General features: G+C 35.8%; 1 pseudogene; it reads left to right on the top strand.

The window, feature by feature from the left end:
* Positions 1-8,221: 8,221 nt before the first annotated feature.
* LOC145075899 (putative mitochondrial protein AtMg00820 pseudogene) lies at positions 8,222-8,608 on the top strand (annotated as a pseudogene).
* The last annotated feature ends 11,892 nt before the right edge of the window (positions 8,609-20,500 follow it).

A 20,500-nucleotide genomic window follows, 5' to 3' on the forward strand; every position in this document is an offset into this window, starting at 1 on the left:
GTGACTGGAATTGAACGGACTGTTATCATAAGGAAGGATCGGACAAGTGCTTGGTGTCAAGTGAAGACTTTAGACACACACAATGATGCTAATTACATATGAAGACATATGTATATAAATAATTAGTGATTAAAACACTAATTATACAAGTATAAACATTTAAACGCGAGGAAAACACTTTTGGTCAAGTGCTAGGAGGCTAATGGTTTGCAACAAAGGAATGCAATGCCCCTAATGGGAGTTTATGGTCTAATGGCCATATATTTTGGAGTTTACGGCCCAGGGGAGTAAACTCCTGGCCGTAAACTCTCAACAAAGTCTCTAAATGAAGCTTAGATTTAATACAACTCTAGTGGTGAAGTGCTTCTAGTCTTAAACAAGTGTTTGGGCTTCCCATTAACTCCTTTGAGGAGTTTATGGCCCTGGGACCATATTCCCTTGGAGTTTACGGCCGTAAACTCCCTTGGGAGGGTGTTTATGGTGTTTTCAAGTCTCAAACATTTCAAGGTTATGATCTATCTTGGGTTCTAGGCATAAGGAAGGAGTTAGGGTGTCATTTGACCCCTTTATAGGTGTTTACGGCCCAAGAACTTGTCTTGGCCGTAAACTCCTTTATACTTGTGATTCCTTATGTTTTCTAGGCTTTAAACACTTTAGGGTACATGTCTAAAATCAATTCTAAGCCTTAGGTGCCTTAAAAGCACCATTTGAGCATTCTTTTTGGACTTTACGGCCTAAGATATTCTTGGGCCGTGAACTCCCAAACTTGGGTGATTCTTGGTTGATTTCATGTCCCTAACACACTCTTATACAAGTCCAAGGTAGTTACAAATCATGGGGGACAATCTAGGCTTGGTTTCGGGAGTTTACCGCCTAAGAACACCTTGGGGAGTAACCTCCTAAATCGGATGATTTAGCTATGTAATCTATATTATGAACACATTTAAAGCTTTCTAACACTACTAGAAAGAGTTACTCACGATTTGGTATAAAAACCCGAAGATCCGTGAGAGAGAATTTTGGCTTTTCTCTAATTGGAATTCAACTAATGAACTATTTGGTTCAGTTTTCTATATATAGTCCTGGGATTTTTGGCAGAAAATATTTCTATTCTCGGAATGAACTCTAATATCCTAGAGTATTGGAATAACAGTGTTGCACAAAACCCTAGTGCATCCACTCTCCTAATATCTCCTTAAGTGTAAGATCCTGAAAACTGTCAAACTTATACTCGAAATCTGAGTTTTCACTGTAACTGTTCTACTTCTATTGGCTTCAAATGGTTTGTTCAGAATGGAAATTTCGGGTTGTCACACTATAAATAGAGGTGCAAAGTGCTCCGGATTTCACACACATTTCTCATATCTCTCTCTAAACTTTCTCTCTCTAGCTCCTCTAAACCCCCCTAAGCCCTAGATAAAACCCCTAGCTCCTGAGGGAAGCCCTGAGGCTCCCGGAGTCCCGAGAAAAAGAGCCTTTCAGTTTCGAAACGCTGCTCCAATTAAGTTCCGGTTTTCGATAAAATTCGCTGTAAGTGTGCTACGCTTATGCAATTTTTAATATAGCTTTCAAATAATTATAGGAATGTTATTAGGTCCTTAAAATAATTATTTGGGCTATTATTATGAGTTATATTGAGTGTTATTAACGCTTAATAATAGTCACACTAATTAATTTGTTGCGGTTATCGTTAGTCTAAACCCTAGTGGTATTGGTACTAGGTTTTATCGAAGGAAAATCGTTTTGAGAGTATCGAAGCGCTGTCCGAGTGCTGAGCCATCACTTTTCAGGTGAGTGCATGGTCCCCTTCAACTTACACATAGATATGAAGTATTTACTACGTGTTATGTGTGAACATTGTCTGTTTACTTGCTGTCTATGTTCGGTGAACGGTTTTATACATGTTTTAAATGATTTAAACTGTATATGTATTTTATATCTACGAAAATGTTGGGGTAATACATGGGTAGATGTAATAGATGAAATATGAGTTGGATGATGAGTTGAGAGGTGAAATAAACCGTAAGGTGAGGGTGAGAGGTGGACGATGTGAGAAGCCTTTTTCCTAAATGATGGCCCCGTCATTGAGCAGAGTATGGATGACAACCATGGACTATTCTAGACAGTTCAGTGGAACACTAGCAGGCTCGCAACCTGTAGGTGTTGTGAATGACGTGTTCACTGGTGTACTCTAAAAACCCATTGATATGTATTGCGAGTGGACTCTCAAAAACGATACTGTCAATAAAACCCGACAGAAGCGCCTAAAGGACTCTACCGGCAGAAGCGCCTAATAGAGAACCTCATAACCCCGGCAGATGCGCCTAAAGGACTATTTCGGCAGATGCGCTCCATAGAGAATGTCACAATTTTGGTAGTTGCACCCTAGTGACAGAACTAGCAGATTGTGCTTGACAGATGTGTCATTTACAACAATGGAATTCATACCTATTCCTTAGGATACTCCTTAGGAATGAATGAACAAGAAATAGCTGATTCTTAGGGTAGATCCTTAAGAATTAAGAAGATAATGGGGATGGGTAATTGGGTTAACTGTTTGATGATTAAACATAATAATTATATTATTGTGGGTTGAAAACCCTATGTACTCACCAGGTTTCCCAACCTGACCCACTCAGTTTATTTATATCACAGGTGACGATATGAAGTGACATTAGACTGAGAGATTTAAAGAGATGTAGATCACTAGTGTAAATAATTGTAAGTTCTGTTTATGCTTATGTTTCTGTATTAACGATGACATCCCAAACGTTTTAAAATGAAATAAATATGTTTCTTCGAAAATGTTTTAATAACGTATTTATCATGTTTTTCTGGGAACAAATTCCGCAACATTTTTATTAAAAGAAGTACTCTGATTTTTATAAAGCATAAACAAAATCTGTCTTTTCTGGCCGTGAAATCGGGGATGTCACATTACGAAAGCATCTTAGGATGACAGTTGGTTATGGCACGAAAGGCTCTCACATCTAAAGTTCGAGGATATCAACAAACTCGGACTTGGTGATCTTGTGTGAAGACATCCTATTCTGAAGTTCGAGAAGGAACATCTGTGTGCAGCATGCGAACTGGAAAAGCAAAGTCGGAAGAGTCATTTGACTATCATCAACACGAAAGTGATCGAGCCACTTGAACTATTACATATAGATCTTTGTGGTCCTTCTGCCATTGAGAGTATTGGTGGTAACAAATACATTCTAGTTATTGTTGATGACTTTTCCAGATTAACTTGCATTTATTTTTTTAAACATAAATCATATACAACTTCCAAGCTTAAGCATTTCATCAAGCAAATCGAGCTTTAATTGAGAAAGCTAGTTCGAGATGTTCGCAGTGATAACGGTTTGGAATTCAAAAACCAGGTGTTTGAAGAATCCTTGGTTGAGAAAGGAGTTGCTCATAACTTCTCTGCTCCTTACACTCCTCAGCGAAATGGAGTCACTGAGGAGTTGCTCATAACTTCGCTGCAAGGACTATCCTATCGTTTGAGAACCTTCCACCTTACTTCTGGCTGAGGCTATCGGAACTGCTTGTTTCACTTAGAATCGATTTATCATCAATAAAAGATTTTCAATCACTCCTTATGAAATTCTACATAAATGAAAACCGAATGTCAAGTTCTTTCACGTCTTTGGTTCCAGGTGATTTATCTTCAATTCTAAAGAGCAACGGAACAAGTTTAATGTGAAAGCAGAAAAAGTGCAAAGACCCAAAAATCAGGGATAAAAATTTCGTTTTAATTAAGTTATTACATAAAACCATCAGTATAAAACAGTCATAATAATATCTCATTTCAAAACAAGTGTGTCAATAATCAAGCAAGTCATCATAAAATAATATCAAAGTGTAATCCCAAAGATCTCCTGCGCGGAAAACATAGTGTGATGCGTTGCGATCGAGCCGACTCCTTTCCTTTGAAAACGGAGTACCTGAAACCAAAACTGAAAACCATAAGCACGAAGCTTGGTGAGTTCCCTAGAGCATACCCCACACAATCCTCACAACCACATAATCCACATTAGCTATAACAGCTACATAAACCATATCAATCAGATAATCATATCAATCAGATAACCATATCAATCACATAGTCATGCATATAAACATATACGGATGCCATGGGTGTCCCCAAGGTCTTACTCCAGGATGCCATGGGATCCCCCCATGCTCTCACACCTAAGTGCCATGGGCTCCCCCATGGTCTTTAATAGGAAAGCCATGGGCTATCCACATGGTCTTACATCCGGTGTCATTAGCTCCCCCCATGTTCTTTACCGGAAAAGCCATGGGCTCACCCACATGGTCTTTGTTAGGTGCATTTCATGCATTCATTTTGTAGTTTTTATCCATAAAAGTGCATTGCATTTAGGTTTAAACTCATGCATTTTGCATATTTTTCGGGATTTTTCATGAGGCAATTTCATTCACACATTTTTGTGATATTTCATGGACTTTTGGAGGTAGGATATTGTTGGAGGAGGTAAATAAAAGTTGCGGATAAAATTTCAGGACTTGCGGAGCACCGAGGAGCAAGATATCAAAGAAATGAAGATTTTGGCTTTACATAGATTTACACGGCCATGTAAATGCAAGCCTTGCGTTTACGCGGGCCGTGTAAACGTAGATTTCTGCGCAGTATATTTTTGCATTTACGCAGGTCGTGTAAATGACAGTGTTAATTTACGCGGGCCGTGTAAACGTAAGCGTGGGTTTTAAAGCAGTTTTTCACCATTCTTAAAGGGGGGAACCGACTTTTTACTTAGGGGGGTCGACTTTTGGAGTAGAGAAGGAGAATTTATTAAGGATTTTGAAGTTGATTAACACTTGGGAACATTTGATTTCATTTTGTAAGAACTTTAATTTCATTTTCTAGATTTGTAATCTTGTTCTAGTCATGAGTGGCTAGAACGCTAGATCCTCCAACTTTATGTCTTGGCTTCTAGTTGTGATTTCAATCACATGACTTGATGTTTTCTTTCAATTTTCTATCTAGTGAATTTGATTTTGTTTCAATCGAATGTTTGATTCTAATTGTGATTCTTATTGGCCATTTGAATTAGGGTTAGATCATTCAAGTTATCTAATTGCAAAATCCGTAGTTGTTTTGTAAATTGGACTAGGTAACAAGCACCAAACTGATTTCTATTGAATGAATTTAGTGTAAATCTTATTCTCACATTCTTATGCTCCCGAGCTTATGAGGAGTATTGAGTGTTGTTGGGAACATCCACATAAAGTTTAATGCAATATTTCAACCTAATTCTAAGAGCTTGTTTAGATTATATTGGTAAGGTTAGGATTAATCAAAGAGCTTATTTTGGTTAATCAATGTGGTGAATGGGAGGTGCTAGATCTTGTTAGCATTTCCATGTACCAATTTTGATAGAATTGAACAAATATCATTTCATCCTTGGAATCACATTGCTAATTTGTCTTGCATGGAGTTGGAGTCCTTACAAATCTTGAATCTACTTCATTAAATCAATCATTTACTTATTGCTTTATTCTATAGTTTAAATCATTGCTTATAAATTCCCCTCATTCTGTGACCATTTTTGTACCTTACACAAAAAGGTATAAACACTTGTCCCGTGTCTCTGTGGATCGACCTTACTTACCTTGTACTACATTATTAGTGCATAGTAGTAGTGCTTAAGGAGTCATTTGTACCCTTTATTTGTTGGGTTTGACATGCTTAACAGTCTTACATTCAAGTGCCATGGGCTCCCCATGGTCTTTCATGCAAATATCACATAAACAAATATCATAGCGCATAGCATATAACCAACTAGCATACCACATATCACTACAACTAGTGTACCACGTATCATAAAATGGTCCGAACTTGGTGCCTTAGACCCATTGGTATGGTGAGAAGACTCACCTGACACTACTTAAGTCCCGCAGACTCAATCCCTCACTGCTGAAGTCCCGCGGACTCAACCCCAGCTGCTGGATGACAGATTCCCGAACTGTCAACATCAAACAATACCCAATTTATAATTGGGCTCCACTACATAACCATAAACACCTACTTTGGATAATTATTATATTACCCCCAAGCTCGGCTTATTTAAGCCCAAGGCCCAATCCATAGGCCTAAAGTCAACTGGGAATCAAAGCCCAACATATGGCCCGATTTTCCAAATTAGGCCTAAGCCTGTACATGGTCTTATTCTAAGGCCCAACATCATATGATCATTAAGTCCCAAACTATGGCCCATCTATGGCCCAATTTTCCAAATTGGGCCCAAACCCTTTACATGGAGCTTACCCCAAAGCCCATTAATTATTCTGGTCCATTTGCTTGATCTTGGATGGCCCATTTAATAAACCAATCATCAAGGCCCAATAGAAAGGCCCAATAATAAACCCAAGTGAAATTAGGGTTTCATATAAAATGACGATTAGGGTTAAGTGTTTCTCACTTAAATCTTTTGAACTAGGCCCACACACACTACATCACGCACACAGCCACCGTCCCATGGTGGCTGGTGGCGATAAAAGAAATGGCAGCCACCACCTCACGGTGGTGGCGGTTGCTTTCTGGCCAAAGCATACACTCACACTCACGTATTCGACTCATAGCAGCAACACAGATGCATAAATGACACGAGATCGAGGTTCCCAACCACCAACTCGGCGGCTGTTGCCATCGGAGCAAACAGGAACGGCGATGACGACTTTGTAGAACCATAAGGGATGAAAGACAGGATAAATAGGTCATGGCTAAGTCTTACCGAAGCCTTCCAGTCGTTCACGGCCTCAGCTCCATCATTCACAGCCTTCTCCTTTGTCTCGGTGGCCTCTCCAGCCGTTTGCAACGACTCCAATGGTTCTCGATGGTTTATCCGACTGCCACGACATCTCCGGCAGTAGATCTAGGGTGGTGGTGCTCCATAGTGAGGTGGCATGCGGCAGTCTTGGAGCTTCTCAAGGCGGCAGCTGAAGATGCCACACATGGTGATGACGACTGGTGGTATAAGGATGTAGGGTTAAGGTTTAGGGTATTGCGTCTTAAAAACGGGAGGGAAATAACACGAGTTCAAGTCCAGTGTCTTACCAAACTTGGTCATCTTTTAACAATAATAGTCTCTGCCTTTACACATTCTTTTCAAACTAAGCCCAAAATTTACCATTTGGCCCCTTATCCTCCAAAATCTATTCAATTAAAGTCCTAATAATTACCATGCAACCCCGGTCTTCATAAATTCTTTTATATCAAATCCCTAATTTACTAAATAGCCCTCAACCTTCATAATTCCTTACAAACTAATCCAGAATTTACGTTTTAACCCCAAATATTATAAATTATGACATTTGACTTCCCGAACCAACATCTCGCTAAATATTATTGGTTTTAGGGCCATCATAAACTAATATAAATTATAAATTTACCTTTTGGGGTTCCAGTTTTATTATTTAATCACTGTATTTCAAACAGGATGTTACACAAAGGGATCTTTTTGGGGTACTCTCTTACTTCGAAGGCATATAGGATTCTAAACAAAAAGTCAAAAAAGATAGAAGCAACCTATTACGTCACTTTTGATGACAATTATCTGAAGACGTATCAGAAGGTGGATTGTCAATCTGAGGAAAATTTTCCTATGACAAATCCGATGAAGACTAATCAATGAAATCTTTACGAGGAGTTCATGAACCTGTTTGAGAAACCAGGAAAGACTATCTCTTCAGAATCTAATGCCCCAGATAATAAGGAAGATGAATTAAAGAGGATCATTAATGATGCTGCAAAAGATCTTGGAAATGAGCCACCTACATCGGGTGGTTCTGAAATTACGAGGAGCTCTAAAGTTACACCTTCACGATAACTTGCTAATGCACCTGTTCAGTGGCAGGGTTCTACTTCAACCTCCACATCCGGTTCACCTGTTCAGGGGGAGAATTCAAACTCCGAAGTAAAGTAAGACATTCCAATCTAGCGGGAGAACCTAATTCCGAATGTAGAGCCACATGCACCATTCCAGGGGAGAATGAGAGCGAAAATAATGACTCAAATGATCAGTCGGAATTCAAAGATGTAAATGCAGAATTAGATCCATCTTATGATCTGAACTAGCCTCCGTTGGCCAAGTAGACCAAAGATTATCCTAAATCACAAGTGATTGGTTTAGCCTCTTTTGGTGTTCTCACTAGAGCTCAACAAAAAGCGAATCAGAATGTATTGTTTTCCAAAATGGAATTTTGCTTGTTTAATTCATTCATTTCCATGTTTGAGCCAAAAACTATTAAGATTGCTCTCAATCATTCTGATTGGGTGCAAGCAATGCGGGAAGAACTCATTGAGTTTGAGCGTAATAAAGTTTGGAGGTTGATTCCAACTCCGAAGGATGCATCAGTTGTAGGTTTGAAATGGGTATTTCTCAATAAGCTTGACAAAGAAGGCAATGTAATCAGAAACAAATCACAACTAGTTGTTAAGGGATATTACCAAGAGGAAGGCATGGAATATGAAGAAACATTCGCATTGGTTCCAAGGCTAGAACTATTCGCATTTTCCTTACCTATGCAGCTCACAAAAAATTCGACATCTATCAAATGGATGTCAAATGTGCGTTTCTGAATGGTGAATTAGAAGAAACGGTCTATGTGGAACAGACACCAGGTTTCGTAAATGAGAAATATCCAAATCATTTCTATATTTTGGATGAAGCCATTTATGGCTTAAAACAAGCTCCCCGTGCATGGTAGGAAACCCTAACTCTGTTCTTAAAACAATCCAAATTTAAACAAGGCTCGGTCGACCCAACCTTCTTTCATAAGAAAGATGGTAACCATCTGATGATTGTCCAAATTTATATTGATGATATCATTTTTAGGTCTACTAATCCTAGATTAACTACTGAATTCCGAAAATTGATGGAAACCAATTTTAAGATGAGCTCAATGGGTCCTATTAACTTTTTCCTTTATTTAAATATTAGACAGAGTCAATAGTGCATATTCATCAACCAGGAGGCTTATACGAAAACCTTGCTTGCGAAATTTGGAATAGTGGGATATTCAAAGGTCAAGGTTCTCATGGCATTCGGAACAAATCTTGCACCGTCCTTGGACAAGCATACAACTGAGATGACTTTATATCGACAAATGATTGGATCTTTAATGTATCTAACATCGAGTCGGCCAGATATTATCCTTGATGTTTGCTATTATGCCAGGTTTTAAGAAAATCGTCGTGAACCACAATTATAGTGAAGAAAATTCTTCGGTATCTTAAAAGATCCACCTCACTCGGAATTTGGTACCCTACCAACTTAAGATTCTTTGTGCAAGCATTCTATGATGCTGATCTTGACGGACGCGGTCTTGATCATAAAAGTACAACTGGAGGATGTCAATTTCTTGATGGAAAACTCCTAAGTTGGCAATCCATGAAACAAACGTGTCTCTCCTTATTTACCGTTGAAGCTGAGTATATCACAGCCGCCTCATGTACTTATCAAGTAATTTGGATTCAAAGTTAGCTTAGAGATTACGAGATTAATATGAAGAGAATCACTTTATATTATCATTATGAAAGTGTTATTCACATTTGTCGTAACCCAATGCAACATTCCAAGAAAAACAAATAGCACTGAGTTATCATTTCATAAAGGATCACATAGAGGATAGCAATGTCGAAATTCACTTTGTGAGATCTGCTGATCAACTAGCTGATATCTTTAGGAAAGCCTTAACTGAGCAAACCTTCAATCAAATTCTACAAGGCTTAGGAATGATAGAAGTAGATTGTGTTCCGAAAACTGCTTAAAATTTGAAGCATCCCAAAGTAAAGTCCGAATGATAAATAATGTGAATCCGAAGACATAGTCTAACACTGACAAAATTTTGATTGGAAGATAAAAAATAAGTGTCGCGTCACATTGCAAAAATAATCTTCATCTTCAAACTATCGCTAATCCAAATGCGGACAATCATAAAATTTGATTTGGATGCTAACACAAATGAGACATCCCAACATGTAGAGTCTTAAGTTGAATAATCGTAATCTGAAGGACATTTAGTAATGCCAAAAATTCGATTTGTAAAGATAAAAAATCAGAGACCACATCACATTACTAAATCCATCTCCGTCTTTAAATGTATCTAACTTCAAAACTCTAATAATAAACTCATAATGGATGCTCATGATTCTTCCCTTATTTTTGATCGACCATGCAATAAAGATAAATATTAATCATTAAACCGTGATAGAGAATATGTCGAATATGATGGAGCATCGCATACTCCCCCTTGATGTGAGCATCTATCCGTAAAAACGAGGATATTATTTTTCGGGTCATTGGTAGACTTGGTGATGTATTTCCGAACTGAACAAACGTTGTAGAATATATATGATAAAATTCGCTGCTGAAGAATCATAATGCTGAACCGAAGTAATGCTGATAACTGAAATGCAAACCCGAACTCCCAAAGCGTGACCAATGAATCGTCAGCCAAAGTCGTAATGAACATGTCTAGACCTCTAATTGATCTGAATAATGGTGAAACAATATGTAACCAGTCAAAAAGAAGTAAAAATGTGATCCTCGAAAAAGATCTAACCTCTGAAAGTGTTGCTCATTAGACAAGTTTCCAAAAGAAAGATGTGGATTTGAATCTCTGACGCATATAAATTTGAAGCTGCAAATACGAGTTGCTCGATGGAATGAAGAACACACAAGTAATAATCTCTAAGATAACGGTGTCTTCATTCGAAATCAGCAAGAATAATGAAGTTTTGAACCACGAGGCTAAAATTGGTGTTAAAAAAATAATTAGTTTAAAAAAATAAAAAATAATATTGAGGAAAAAAATAAAATGAATTAATTAATTGGTTTTAAATGAAAGAGAAATTGCTTTAAAAAATGATATATAAAAAAATTGGTTTTAAACAAATGAACAAAATTGTTTGGATATAATAAAAGTGCGGAATTCATTTGAACCGAAATTGAATTTGGATTGTCTGAATCCAAGATTAGATCCAAAACTGGAAACTGGGGATGGGTTTGAGAACAAATGGGTCGGATAATGAAGGATCTCGGAAATTCGTTGAGTCCAAGCAAGAAACACGTGAATCCGACATTGAGTTGTAATTTGTTTAATCGGATTGATGTGAATCCGAAATAGGATCCGTCTCAAAATAAATCCAAATGGATTTGATCCGTGAAAAACAAAAGCAATTGTCATGAATGTTGGTCAGATTCTTGTGGATCCGTGAGGTGAATCCATTTAATAATGAAGAGGGATCCGAACAATGGAGTGGAGATAGCCTCGGATTACAAAATAAAAGTGGATCCAAAAAAGAAATGAGTTTTAAAAAAAGGGGGTCAAATAAAAATCAAATGGGAAAAAAGAAATTGTGTCGGTTAGGGGTGAGCATTTGGACCGGTGGACCGGACCGGACCGGACCGTTTTTTTGGACCCCCGGGCCGGTTCTCGGTTCTAAGATTTCTCGCCGGTCCGGTCCGGTTTTTTTCCCGGTCCGGTCCGGTTTTTACCGGGTTTAGAACCGGTTGGACATGATTAAGATTTTTGTGACGTTTTTTAAATGCACATAACTCATTCGTTTTAAGTCGGATTGACCTGCGGTTTTTTCCAACATTTAGTTTACAGTTTGTAGATGAATTTAGACTATAATTTTGTTTATTTTGGTATTATATTCACCGTGTTACAATCCTTCAAAGTAGAGCTATCAAAGCTGAAAAAATTCAGCTTTTCAACAACATTTTGTAAGCTGTGACGTTTTTTAAATACCCATAACTCATTTGTTTTAAGTCGGATTGACCTCCGATTTTTTCCAACATTTAGTTTACAGTTTGTAGATGAATTTAGACTATAATTTTGTTTATTTTGGTATTATATTCACTGAGCTACAATCCTTTAAAGTAGAGCTATCAAAGTTGAAAAAATTCAGCTTTTTAGCAAGATTTTATAATCTGTGACGTTTTTTAAACACCCATAACTCATTCGTTTTAAGTCGGATTGACCTACGGTTTTTTCCAACATTTAGTTTACAATTTGTAGATGAATTTAGACTATAATTTTGTTTATTTTGGTATTATATTCATTGAGTTACAATCCTTCAAAGTAGAGCTATCAAAGCTGAAATATTTCAGCTTTTTAGTATTATTTTATACTATAATTCCGAGTCCGCGTTTAGCACTTGTGGTACAGTTGTAAGTGAGTATCAAACTAGTTTATCGACATTGATAGTTGAAGCTTTTTTATGCACCCAAGATTGGGTGATAAAGTTTACAAATCCGATAGTTGACAACGTTGGTGACATCTTGAATGATGATGATATAGCTTTGGGTAAAAAAATTACAATTTTTATTCTTTTTTTATACAATTATTACTTTTTATTAAATACTAACAGCATTTTCATTTGTGTTTATGTAGAGATTGCACAAGCTTTAAATATGTTACATATGGATGACAATGATATGGGGAAGAGGCCAATGGAAGATTAGATTCTGAGTTTATGAAATTTGTTAGTTTGATTGATTTTAAAGTTTTAACTATGATTTTTGTTGTTACGGTAATACTTTTGTATGTTTGTCTTAAAATTATTTAACTTTTGTTGGTGAACTTGATTTATATGTTAGTTGCTTTTATTTGGAAAATTAATTTTTGCAAATTGCAAGTTATAATATTATACATCAATGTAGATTAGTTAGGCATGAAACGGAAACATATTAATTTTGCAAGTTATAATATTATACATCAATGTAGATTACTTATTATACTCTGCAATTAAAGCTGTACCGGTCCAAACGGGTCCACAAACCGGAAAACCCGGACCTGGACCCGGACACGACTCATCCGGTCCAGTCCATGGTCCACAAAATTCTCCATAACCGGTCCGGTCCAAGAGCCGGTCCGGTCCGGTTCGGTCCGGGCCGGTCCAAATGCTCACTCCTAGTGTCGGTTGAGTGGATCTAAATTTGAGTCCGAACAAAAAGTATAATTTGCATCGACCGAACAATATAAAAAAAAATATGCTAATAAAAGATGAAGGTTTCCGAGGGGACGTAGATGTGTCCGACAAAAAAATTAATTTGGATTCAAATGGGTTGGTTTGGATCATGGGGAGTCGGAAATGGGTATCTCAAAAATGGATTCAGTGGTCCGAAGTGGATCCATGTGAATATGGATTCATCTCTCAAATGGAAATGGATTCATATTGATAAACTTGGTCTCAAAAAGGCATGTGAGAGAAAAAAAAAAGTAATTTTGTAAGGAGCATTAAATGAGATGTTATTAACATAATAGTTATTACTCAAGGAGTTTTGTCCGAAGGGATTGTATTTTGTAAAAGTATTTACCGATATATAGTACTTTAAAATTTAATTACCAAAATCTAGTAAATTTCATTTTCTTCGGTAAGTCTTATCTTTTTAACTTAGACATCCACGTCATCTTTGTGTTTCTAGTTTCTTCTCCCCACCGTAACCATTCCTGTCAAATTCGTATGAACTATGAATTTGGTTTAATGCATAGATAACAATGGAAGGGTAAATTATAAATACAATTCTTCATGAACCCAATTTTCGGAGCTTAAAATATGGGATTTGATGTCGATCATTCGATCAACAACCAAAGAAGTTAATTTAAGGTTTTCATAGCTTTCAAGTTCCTTTACAAACCTCATCTGGTAAATAACTTTTCTATGGAAATTTTTTATATGGTACTTTCCTTCCTTGTTCTCACTAACATATATTTCTTGCTAGAATTTAAAATCAAACAAGTTGACTGGTTCACTACCAATTCACCTTATGATTGATGTAAAGCATAACATCAGACATATAGATGATTGTCCTCGCTTACATTGTTTTTATCTCTGCCACCGATGTAAAAAAACAACATAGATGATTTTGATGTTACGACGCTTTTTATGTACTTTTTAGCTACTATTCTAATCACCGAAACTAGACTTGTCACATGAAGTAGCTGAAGCACTGTTGATCACCACAATGGTGGAGCCATTAGTCCGAGAGTTAAGTCTGATGACCATCAAAACAGAGGAGATGAATGAGCAGGTGGGTGGATTGGGAGATACCATTGAAACTCGATGAGAGAGTAGAATATATACGACTGTAGGAGAAGGCGTGAAGGTGAGGGAAGGGCGGCAGAAGAAGGAAGGAGGCCAACTACAAAAGCAACGATAACATAATGAAGGTGTGGGATGAGGGAAAAGAAGAGGGTCATTGATCAATTTGTTTAATTAATTTAATTTTAAATATGAAATACAATTATTTGGTAAATAATTTAAATACTACAAGTAGTTGGTAAATATTTTATACAACTACAATTATGTGGTTAAAAACTCATTACTCAAGTAGACCCATAATAATCGACCAATATATATAGAGATTGATCCGTACACAATAAGATTTTTCTACGCACAACAGTTGGTGTTTTAAAATGTTGTATTATACAACTATATAATGAATAAATTGTTGTGTATGGCAAAAAACTGTTACGTACGAATCACTTCCCTTTAAACAACCTTATTTTAAAAAACTTATTTTCAAAATTTTCATAATATATGATACATGATATACCTTAAAAATGTTTTTCAATTAGGAAAACGAAAACTTTGACGTCTTATAATTTATAAAAATTTGGAACCATTTAAACAAAATGTTAACAATAACATTTTTGAAAATTTTCTTTTAGGAACTCACCAAAATAGTGTTACCAATAAGTCTATCATTTGCTTTTTGGAATTTTTAACAAAACAATTCGTGACATTTTATTAAAATTCATATTTTTTTAAATTAAAATATGAAAAATTAAAAATTTAATTTTGAAAAAATCTTTTTTACAAAGTCACTATTATATAGAGAAGAAATATATCTTAAAATTTCATGATTTTTTGAGAAGTTTTTTTTCTGGATTTTTTTTACAAAAAATATAGACTTAAAAAATATTTGTTTTTTCAAATTTTCATAATGCTCATTATGTACATAATTAAATTTTAAAAACTTTAGTTTTTCTAGATTTTTATAAACCGCAAAAAAATTTTATGGCCGAGAAAGGAAATAGGTGGAAAAAAAGGCCTAGCCAATGGGAAACTGCCATGTTGGTGAGAGCGGTGGAGAGTGGCGTGAAGCTACGTCCGAATTTATGAATTTCCTTTTTTTCCCTTTAATTTTCTATTTTAGCCCTCCAACATTTTAACTTTATTCGAAAAGTACCAATATTTAGTACATATTACTAAAACGACATAAAATATCATGAGGTATTGACGATAAATAAAATCAAATCTCCATATTTTATTTTTTCAATCTAACATAAGCACATTCTCACGGTAGTTTTCAATAATTTTTGAGTTCATATATATATATATATATATATATATATATATATATATATATATATATATATATATATATATATATATATATATATATATATATATATATATATATATTCAAATAAAAACACAAAATAAAGTGAGAATTTGAAATGATTACTTTTATGTTATTATTATGATATGAATCTTTTATATGTGGTGTACTATAATAAATTTAAACGTAAATATTAATACTCCTTCCGTCCCACAATTATAGTCCATTTTTCCTTTTTGGTTTGTCTCAAAATAATAGTCCACTTCTAAAAATAAATAACATTTTTATCAAAATACCTCCATCATTATTACTTAACCAACTAAGCATTTAATGGAACGTTAAATGCAAAGTAAGGACAAAACTGTCATTTTATTATATAAAATTAGTGATAATTAATGTTTTTCTTAATCTGTGTGTTTTTGTTTGTGGATAATAATATTGGGACAGAGGGAGTATATAATTATTCATATAATCCTTGCTAAATAATTACTTAAAGTTACATATGAAAATTATTGTAGAATGAAAACATAAAAAATAATGTTCTTGTGTTCCTATTTTTTTAGTCTTTTTATATGAACCATCTGCATATGGATAGATGGATGGATGGAGAAATTCATATAAAAAGACTAAAAATAGTAACATAAGTGTTGGATTAGGTGTCTAAGTTCATAACTATAATTGGTATGTACTTGACCCGATAGTAGCATGGTCCTTTTGGGTTGCCTTCACCGGAGCAATTTGACAGGGTGAATATTGGAGAAGGAGGTTATTTGTGATTTATTAATATATTATATGAATAATATATTAATTGAGAAATCATATTATTTAATTAGTATTGATCAAGAATTAATTTAATTATCAAAAGAGACTGATTAAATTTACAGGGACTGATTAGGTAAATCAATGATATTTATAGTTTGGGCTAAGGATTCATGTTGAGTAGGGATGGGCTAACTCTATGTGAGAGTCCATGGAAAGTTAGTCCAAAAGGCCTATCATATGGATCATTGGAATACCTAAAGCCTTAGGTTACATTAGGGGTTATGTATGAAACCATAAGGATTCCACACTATAAATTGAACCCCTAGCTTCACAAAAATCGGCCACTTTATGAGATAGTGAAACACTAGCCGATTTTGTGTTCTCTAACCTCTCTCTCATAAGCCTCTTCTTGTTTTTGGCGTTTGTGACACATTAGAGGCATCACATTTGAGGTGCTAAGCTTTTGAAAGGCCAGGAACTAGAGGTATTCTTCTAACTAGTTTTTATGTTGTACATATCCAATTGCATGCTAGTTAGGGTATATGCTTTGGAAAATGAAATTGTATGTATAATTAGAGAAATATAGATCCAAAGCATCTAGGGTTGTGTGTGCACCATAGGAGTGTTATGGTACTTAAATCCCAACAGTGGTATCAAAGCGTAGGATGTTTTCTATTATGTTGATGCATTGGTTGATTTTCAAAGCTGAAACAGTCACGTTTATGGCCTCCGACTGATGGACTCGACGAGTCCAACTACCTGACTCGACGAGTTCACTCACAGACTAGCAACTCGAAGAGTCCAGTTCATGCACTCAACAAGTAGGATCTTTTGTTTGCATATTTTCGAGTTTTTTTTGGCCAGAATTGGATTATGATCATTACCACAAACTGTTTTGTATCATAAAATTTGTTTTTTCTGATATGGTAATGATTATCCTCGTTCAGTTAAAATACAATTATCAAATTTTAAAATAATAAGTTGATTATTTGTATTATTTGATTTGAATTGCCTTGCTATGTGAGTTAAATTAGATCAATTTGGTAAATAATAAATTATATGATAATTTTATTAGTTAAATTTGATCTAAAGGTTTCTTGAAGAGTTTCACAACTTGTCCTCAAGTTATGAAATATGAAAAGTCTCATTAATGAAACATTAACTCCTTAAGTTATGGAATTCAAGAGGTTTTGAAGAGTTTCAAAACTTGCCCTCAAGTTTTGGAATTTGAGAAGTCTCATTTATGAAACATTAAAATTCCAAACCCTAGAATTTTAAAAGTTTAAAATTCAACCCTTATACTATTATAACATTAAAAGTTTAATACTTATACATATATATATATATATATATATATATATATATATGTATGTATGTATAAGACAAGTCAGTCTTACCGTTAGTAGGCCTCATTCACAAAGTCGATCTATAAGGGGGGGGGGGATAAGGAAACTGCCTATAAAATGGTGGTTGAATGGGTGTCATCTCTCACCCACCGCTTCCTTGATTGGTGGAGCGTCGTTAGCCAAACATGTAGGATAGGACATTAATTCTCATTAAAAAGTATAATGATAATTATAAAGTAACTAAATGTTTTATAAATTCCATATCTATGTTACTTTAGGAAAAATGTGAAAATAATGCTATTCCATGAAATTGCACTTTGCACCTTGCCAAGTCGTTAGTGGAGCGTGTTTGGTTAACCGACACAAAGATATGGGACTAGCAAGGGTGGCAAAGTGTAGCTTGATGGTTGTCATAGATCAATGGAGCGTGTGTGGTTAACCGGCACATTCATTAGGTGATAAATGACATCAAGAGTACCAAGCACATTTGCATGGTTATTCACACCTTGTTTGTGATCCTCAGTATCTCAATCACAAACTTAAAGGCCATAATCGAGATTTAAACATGTCATTGAAAAGTTCAATGAATCTCAAAAGAATCTATGAATTTCAATTCATTTAAAACTTAATACTCTTTTTTGTTTTTCATGGTGGAAATTGGTAAATCGTCATTTACCTACCTTCAAATATTTTATCATTGGATTACGACATTCCTCTTCCGAATTGTGAAATATTTTGTTAGGTCCTAGACTTAATATTTCATTTGGCTGTTATGTTAGGGATTCTTATCTAATCAAATTTTTTTCTTTCTTTTTAGATGTTTTCCAATACCGCTTCTGGCTCCAACCCCTCCGGATCTTTCTCCCTCATGAACTTGTGTGGGAGGGTCATTTTTGATGGATCGAATTTCAATGACTGGATTCGAAACATTCAGATGGTCACTCGTTACGAGGACCTAGAATATGTCCTCGATAAAGAGCTTGAGGAGGTAGATGAAACAACTGCTGCTTTTGAAGAGGTCGTTGAATATAGAGCTCATGAGAAGGACGTGACAAAGGTGTCGTGTATCATGCTTGCCACTATGATAGCTGGACTTCAAAAGTCCTATGAGGACTACTATCCTTTAGAGATGCACCAAGACTTGATGGAAAGGTATCATCAAAGTGATCGACAGGAAAGGTATGAAATCATTGCCTCCATGATAACATCAAAAATGAAGGATGGAGAGTCTATCATAGCCTACTTGCAAAAGATGCAAAGGTTTGTGGACAGCTTGCTGAAGTTGAATGTCAACTTTGATGAAGAGTTGGCCTTTGCCATTATTCTACACTCTTTGCCTCCTTTTTATGATCAGTTTAGAATGAATTATCATATAAACAAGGAGGAGGCCACTCTAAGCAAGCTTCAAGGCCTATTGAGAAATGTTGAAAGTAGTTTGAAAGGCAAATCTATTGTTCCTGCTCCTACTACTGCTACTTCCCCAGTCCTGGCAATTGGACATGGGAAAGGGAAGAAGAGGAAGGCTCCTTCTAAGAGTCACAACTGAAAGTCCCATGACAAATCCTCTTCTAGTGGGACCAAAGGTGGTACTGCTAACTCCTCTTCCAATCTAAAGGAAGCAAAGTGCTTCCATTGTCATGAAAAAAGACACTGGAAACAAAGCTGCCACAAATACATGCAAGATATCAAGGATGGGAAGATAAAGCCCACCTTCACAGGTATTTACACTATTGTGTCTAATAACTCATAACAAGCTAATTCTTGGGTCCTTGATACAGGATATGGTTTTCACATTTGTTCTGATTTACAGGGACTAAAAAGAAGTAGGGATGTGGAGCACGGGAAGATGAACCTGATCATGGGGAATAGGAAAGCGTCGCATGTCACCAAGATTGGAGTTTATTCTTTATTTCTTAGTAGTGGGTTAGAGTTTGATTTGAATAACTGTTGCTACTCGTCCGATATGGCGAGAAACATTATTTCCTTTCATGGTTTGTAGAAACAAGGTTTTAGATTTTCATTTAATAATGAATTTGGTTCTATTAATGCCTTATATAATGGTATCTTTTATTTTAAAGCATTGCCTTGTAATGGTATATATGAAACTGTGATGGTTGTAGATAACTTAGGAAATAATGTATTTCATATTGATTCGTCCAATGGTTTGGACAAAGCATGCTTATGGCATTGTCGTCTTGGACATGTTAACAAGAAGCGCATAACCCAACTCCAAAAGGTTGGAGTGTTGGATTCATTTGACATAAAGTCGGATGACACATGCAAATCTTGTTTGCTTGGAAAGATGACCAAGTCACCTTTCACCGGTACTTGTGAAAGAGGTGAGGCTTTGTTGGATCTCATACACACCGATGTGTCTGGACCCTTTAGATCCACCACAAGGGATGCTAACCGCTTCTATGTGACTTTTACTAATGATTACAATAGATATGGGTATGTCTACTTAATCAAGCAAAAGTCGGAAACCTTTTAAAAGTTCAAAGAGTTTAAAAAAGAAGTGGGGAATCAGTTGGGCAGGAAGATAAAGATGCTCCAATCTGATCGAGGTGGAGAGTATCTTAGTATCGAGTTCCACGACTATATTAAGGAATGTGGAATTTTTTCACAATTGACGCCACCTTGGACACCACAGATTAATGGTGTGGTTGAGAGGCACAATCGATCCTTATTGGATATGGTTCGTTCCATGATGAGTCAAGCTTCGTTACCTATATTATTCTAGGAGTATGCCTTATAGACTGCCGCCCATATCCTTAATCTAGTCCCAACTAAGAAGGTTGCCAAAACACCTCACGAAATGTAGACAAGGAGGGTTCCCTCATTAGCATACATCAAGGTTTGGGGTTGCGAGGCTTTCGTAAGATAAGAGACTCAAGACAAGCTCGAACCTCATAGTGAGCGTTGTATTTTCATCGGCTACCCACAAAAATATTTTGGATATCTCTTCTATAGACTGAGTGAGAATGTTGTCTTCGTTGCGAGGAAAGGTGT

This window comes from Lactuca serriola, chromosome 9 (genome assembly GCF_051521515.1).
Source record: "Lactuca serriola cultivar US96UC23 chromosome 9, Lser_US96UC23_V15, whole genome shotgun sequence".
Lineage (NCBI taxonomy): Eukaryota > Viridiplantae > Streptophyta > Magnoliopsida > Asterales > Asteraceae > Lactuca > Lactuca serriola.